The following is a 6,656-nucleotide window of genomic DNA, read 5'->3' on the forward strand; positions in this document are numbered from 1 at the left end:
GGAGCACCGTATGTGGCAGAACCCGCTGTCTCCAGCTCTCATTGATAATGCTAACCTGAGAGCCAGTATCCCATAGTGCCTGGACAGGAGTATCATCTATTTCACAGTTCACAAGGCACTTTTTCCCAACGAGATTCAGTAACTTGCTGTTTTGTCTCATGGTAACCACATGAGTTGCCACTTCCTCAGCCACCTGGTAGAATCTTTGATTACTGCGGGTGGGTACCCTTTGCAAGGGATCTGGGCTCACCCTTCCAGGCGTGGCACTGATGGTGGTTTGAGAACTTGTTGCTTTGCTACCGACAAGAGTTGCACTTTGGGACACAGGGTTGGTTCTCGCACAGGTTACTGTCGGTCCCTTGACAGCAACCCTCTCCCGTTTAACTGGTTGGGACTGGTCATTTTACAGTATCTCGCTATATGTCCAGATTGACCACAGCGGAAGCAATGGTCACAGGCAGTTCTCCGACCAGTTCTTTTACAAGATTGACAACCTCCATTGCTCATGCCCATTGTTACCTGAGGCCCTTTAAAATCATGGTCTCGCCGAGTTCTCGAACCTTGGAGAAGTGTTTTCATCTCTATCATCTCTTTTTGCATCTGGAGTATCAGCTTTTCCAGTTCAGAGTTGCTCTTTGAAAGCTGTTGGATGATTGGGCTACTTGATCTTTTGTCGGCAGTTGTTGTAAGGACATCTGGTTCCTGAGGACACTGTAAGACATTGGACTGACACTCTTTCCCTTTCATTGAATTGCTGGGCTGAGTTTTCTTTTGCTTCTGTTCCCTTTCCATCTCCATATTAGTGGCTTCATTTGTTTTCTCTATGAGCACCTCATCTGGAATGGACAGATCGTCTAAATACTGCTTTAACTGGAACTTGATGTGGTCACTTCTCAGTCCAGTACCCACTGACCTTAAGAATTTCTTTTGTATCAGCTCAGCGCTGAAGTGTTCATCCGAACCTTCTCCTTGTGAGACAAACAACAGGCGGTCCTTCAATTCTATAGCTCTGAACAGGAAATTCTGAGGAGTTTCCTTACTATTCTGTGAGATGTTTATCAGTTGTTGGTACAGTTCGGGAGCATTTTCCTCCTTGTAATGGCTTTTTAGGATTCTCCTAAGTTACACTAGGCTCAGTCCATTCTTCATTTCCAGCATACCTCTGAGACTAAGGCCGGGACTAATGGCTTTTACCACAGCTTCCACAATCTCAGTCTCGGGATACCCTTTTTGTAGTCCCATGTCCATCTGGTGCATAAGGTTTGTATAGGACAACTTGTCTTTCTGTTCCTTTTCACCTATCTGACCAGCAATCTTAAAGTCCTTCCTGATTGTCACCTCTGGCAAGTTACCATGGTGAAGTCTCTGAGTAACTGGAATAGGTTCTTGTTTTGAATGAAAGCCATTTGAGTCCTGGCTTTTACTACTCAGCTCTTTTATCGGATCCTCGATCATTCTGGATGTTTCCTGGAACTTCTCCTGCATAGTGTGGTATTGTCGTTTCAGATTGGCTAATTTCTGTTCTGGTTGGGGGTCTTTCTCACTGGTGTTTGGTGCTTCGGCATTGTCCCTCTTCTTCTCTAGCTCACTGACAAATCTCTTAGTTGCTTGGAGAAATTGTGTCACGACCAGTTCATCTATCACCTCATTGATTATCCGCATGTAGTGGCGCCGGGTTTTTCCTTTCGCCATACTTGCTTCGGAGGCCTTGATAAACTGGCAAGTCTCTATGAGATCACTGACTGTCATGTGAATCAGATGCCCACTGATTTCATCTTACAACTTTTCTATATCCATCTGTGTGCGATTCCCGTGCAGCAACGGTTAATACCTTAATCTTCTCTCAGCTTCGCCACGGACAGCGTAACCACTCTCTTTCACTTCCGTGACCTTTGCGTTTTCTTCACCCGGTATGGTCAATAATTCCAATGTGCGAAGGGATCGGACCGGGTGAAACCAGAATTATTTTTATTGAGAAGTTTCTGCAAATACAAGGACATGAGTGAGGTATGATTCTGAGGGACACAGCACTTCTATTCTGTTCATACATACTATTACACATCTATATATATAATAATATCAACATTTTCATATACAGGAATAACGTTCTCATAGAAAATAATAACCAATTAAACATGTGCTGATATGTTGTTACTCCTTCTGCATCACAGTGGTCTCATAGTACAATCTAATATAAGATATAACAACATAACACTATAATAACCACATTCCTGGTACACTGTAGTCATGTGATGTGACAGTGTGACCCACTAACATTTGTGCAGTATGTTATTCAATCACACAGTAGTGACAGGAACCTTTACTGATCACAGGGATATAAATTAAATGAATTTTGCCCTGTTTATAACCATAAATATACTCCTTCTTACCTGCAATTACAAGGACATGAGTGAGGTATGATTCTGAGGGACACAGCACTTCTATTCTGTTCCCCAGGAACGAAAGGTCTAACTTTTTAGTTCCTCCCATGCCTTGCTTGCAGTTGAACTTTGTGCTTTGTGCTGCCATCTACTGGTAAATTAATAGAAATGCCATAAAACGGAAATGTTTTTTTATGGGGTACCTGACATCCCTTACATATGCTGAGATCACCGTTTAGGTATTTGTAAATCGCTATCATGTCCCCTCTCAAGCACCTCTTCTCTAGGGAGAATAAATCGAGTGCTTGTAAACACTCCTCATAATTAAGGTCCTCCAATCCCCTAATTAGCTTAGTTGCCCTTCTTTGGGCTCTTTCCAGTTCCAGCACATCCCTTCTGAGGATTGGCGACCAGAACTGGACAGAATACTCTAGGTGTGGCCGGACCAGAGTTTTATAAAGTGGTAGGATTATAGATTTATCTCTAGAATATATCCCATTCCTTATGCATTACAATATTCTGCTGGCTTTGGCAGCTGCAGCTTGACATTGCATGCTATTGCTTAGTCTATCTTCTACTAAGAGTCCCAGATCTTTCTACATTCTTGATTCCGCCAGATTTTCATCCCTAACGCGTATTTTGCATTTATGTTTTTAGTCCCCAAGTCCACCTTACACTTCTCCACATTAAACCTCATTTGCCACGTAGTTGCCCACTCTGTTATTTTGTTCAGGTGATTCTGTAAGATTTCTGCATAATGATGTGAAGTTATTGCCCTGCTTAATTTTGTGTCATCTGTAAAAACTGAGATTGAGCTAACAATCCCGTCCTCAATGCTATTTATGAATTGATTGAACAAAATTGTTCCCAGGACTGAGCGTTGGGGGACCCCACTTATCACTCCAGACCAGTATTTATTATCACCCTTTGGACACACCCCTTTAACCAGTTTTCTATCCAAGAGCAAACCTTGTGGTCTAAGCCTGCAGACCTTATTTTGTTAATTAATCGTTAGTGGGAGACCGTATCACATGCCTTAGCAAAATCCAGATACACTACATCCACAGGTATCCCCCCTATCTAACTCACAGCAGCATCATATTTAGAAGAGGCTTCCTTCTGGGATGACAGCAATGCAGACCAATTTGATGGATATGACGCTGAGCATGTGCACTCAACTTCTTTGGTTAACCATGGTGAGGACTGTTCTGAGTGGAACCTGTCCTGTTAAACTGCTGTATGGTTTTGGTCACCGTGCTGCAGCTCAGTTTCAGGGTCTTGACAATCTTCTTATAGCCTAGGCCATCTTTATGTAGAGCACCAATTCTTTTTTTTTTCAGAGAGTTCTTTGCCATGAGGTGCCATGTTGAACTTCCAGTGACCAGTATGAGAGAGTGAGAGCGATAACACCAAATTTAACACACCTGCTCCTCATTCACACCTGAGACCATGTAACACTAACGAGTCGCATGACAACGGGGAGGGAAAATGGCTAATTGGGACCCATTTGAACATGTTCACTTAGGGGTGTACTCACTTTTGTTGCCAGAGGTTTAGACATTAATGGCTGTGTGTTGAGTTATTTTGAGGGGACAGCAAATTGACACTGTTATACAAGCTGTACACTGAGTCACTACTTTACATTGTAGCAAAGTGTCATTTCTTCAGTGTTGTCACATAAAAAGATACAATAAAATATTTACAAAAATGTGAGGGGTGTACTCACTTTTGTGAGATACTGTATATATCTTTTAGCAGAGACCCTGGAGAATAAAATGGCGCAGCGGTCTTTCAAATGCAATTTTTTTGGAAGAAATACACTTTCATGAATAAAAAAAACCAAAACCGTAAAGTTAGACCAATTTATTTGTATAATGTGAAAGATATTGTTACGCCGAGTAAATAGATACCTAACATTTCATGCTTTAAAATTGTGCACATATTCTCTATGATCTCAGAAGTTGTGGAAAAAAACATAATTCCAAGCCCTGAGATGGCGATCTTGCATCTAAATATCCATGAGATACCTATAAAGTACCGAGTAGTGATTTTACATCTTTTATTAGCGGCAAAACTCTTAATCACAAGAAGATGGTAATCTCAGGAGATACCATCTCCATCTGATACTGTTACATTACTTAATCAGCAATGTGAGATGGAAAAAATTATGGCTACTATAAGTTCGGCGAAGAAAATATTTGTAGATAGATGGAATCCATAGTTAAATAATCTAAGATGTATGGAAACAATGGATTAGATATGGTACGTGTGTTAATGTAAGGATTGGTTAGCAGTAATGAATTTATTGATCACGAGGTAAAACGTGAATGTGCTATGGGGAACAGATCTCTCCTTTATTATAAGATCGACGTCTAGTGACGATAGTTCGAAGATAATGAGTATATATATATATATATATATATATATATATATATATATATATATACAGTGGGTACGGAAAGTATTCAGACCCCCTTAAATTTTTCACTATTTGTTATATTGCAGCCATTTGCTAAAATCATTTAAGTTCATTCTTCTTCCTCATGAATGTAAACATAGCACCCCATACTGACAGAAAAACACAGAATTGTTGACATTGTTGCAGATTTATTAAAAAAGAAAAACTGAAATATCACATGGTCCTAAGTATTCAGACCCTTTGCTCAGTATTTAGTAGATGCCCCCTTTTGATCTAATACAGCCAGGAGTCTTTTTGGGAAAGATGCAACAAGTCTTTCACACCTGGATTTGGGGATCCTCTGCCATTCCTCCTTGCAGATCCTCTCCAGTTCTGTCAGGTTGGATGGTAAACGTTGGTGGACAGCCATTTTTAGGTCTCTCCAAAGATGCTCAATTGGGTTTAAGTCAGGGCTCTGGCTGGGCCATTCAAGAACAGTCACGGAGTTGTTGTGAAGCCACTCCTTCGTTATTTTAGCTGTGTGCTTAGGGTCATTGTCTTGTTGGAAGGTAAACCTTTGGCCCAGTCTGAGGTCCAGAGCACTCTGGAGAAGGTTTTTGTCCAGGATATCCCGGTACTTGGCCGCATTCATCTTTCCCTCGATTGCAACCAGTCGTCCTGTCCCTGCAGCTGAAAAACACCCCCACAGCATGATGCTGCCACCACCATGCTTCACTGTTGGGACTGTATTGGACAGGTGATGAGCAGTGCCTGGTTTTCTTCACACATACCGCTTAGAATTAAGGCCAAAAAGTTCTATTTTGGTCTCATCAGACCAGAGAATCTTATTTCTCACCATCTTGGAGTCCTTCAGGTGTTTTTTAGCAAACTCCATGCTGGCTTTCATGTGTCTTACACTGAGGAGAGGCTTCCGTCAGGCCACTCTGCCATAAAGCCCCGACTGGTGGAGGGCTGCAGTGATGGTTGACTTTCTACAACTTTCTCCCATCTCCTGACTGCATCTCTGGAGCTCAGCCACAGTGATCTTTGGGTTCTTCTTTACCTCTCTCACCAAGGCTCTTCTCCCTCGATAGCTCAGTTTGGCCGGACGGCCAGCTCTAGGAAGGGTTCTGGTCATCCCAAACGTCTTCCATTTGAGGATTATGGAGGCCACTGTGCTCTTAGGAACCTTAAGTGCAGCAGAAATCTTTTTGTAACCTTGGCCAGATCTGTGCCTTGCCACAATTCTGTCTCTGAGCTCTTTAGGCAGTTCCTTTGACCTCATGATTCTCATTTGCTCTGACATGCATTGTGATCTGGAAGGTCTTATATAGACAGGTGTGTGGCTTTCCTAATCAAGTCCAATCAGTATAATCAAACACAGCTGGACTCAAATGAAGGTGTAGAACCATCTCAAGGATGGTCAGAAGAAATGGAAAGCACCTGAGTTAAATATATGAGTGTCACAGCAAAGGGTCTGAATACTTAGGACCATGTGATATTTCAGTTTTTCTTTTTTAATAAATCTGCAACAATGTCAACAATTCTGTGTTTTTCTGTCAGTATGGGGTGCTATGTGTACATTCATGAGGAAGAAGAATGAACTTAAATGATTTTAGCAAATGGCTGCAATATAACAAAGAGTGAAAAATTTAAGGGGGTCTGAATACTTTCCGTACCCACTGTATATATATATGGAAACCCCTTTGGTTGACGATTAAACTGAGTTGGAAGGAAGGTTCCCCCTTTCCTATTTCTTTCCCTGTCCTTTCCCCCCCCCCCCCTTTTTTTTTTGTTTTTTTGCTTTGTAGGTAAAATGCTATGATCAATAATTTTATTGCAACATTTTATATTGATATTTTTTTTTTGTTTTTTTG

The sequence above is a fragment of the Pelophylax lessonae genome (genome assembly GCF_965119305.1).
Source record: "Pelophylax lessonae genome assembly, chromosome: 7".
NCBI lineage: Eukaryota > Metazoa > Chordata > Amphibia > Anura > Ranidae > Pelophylax > Pelophylax lessonae.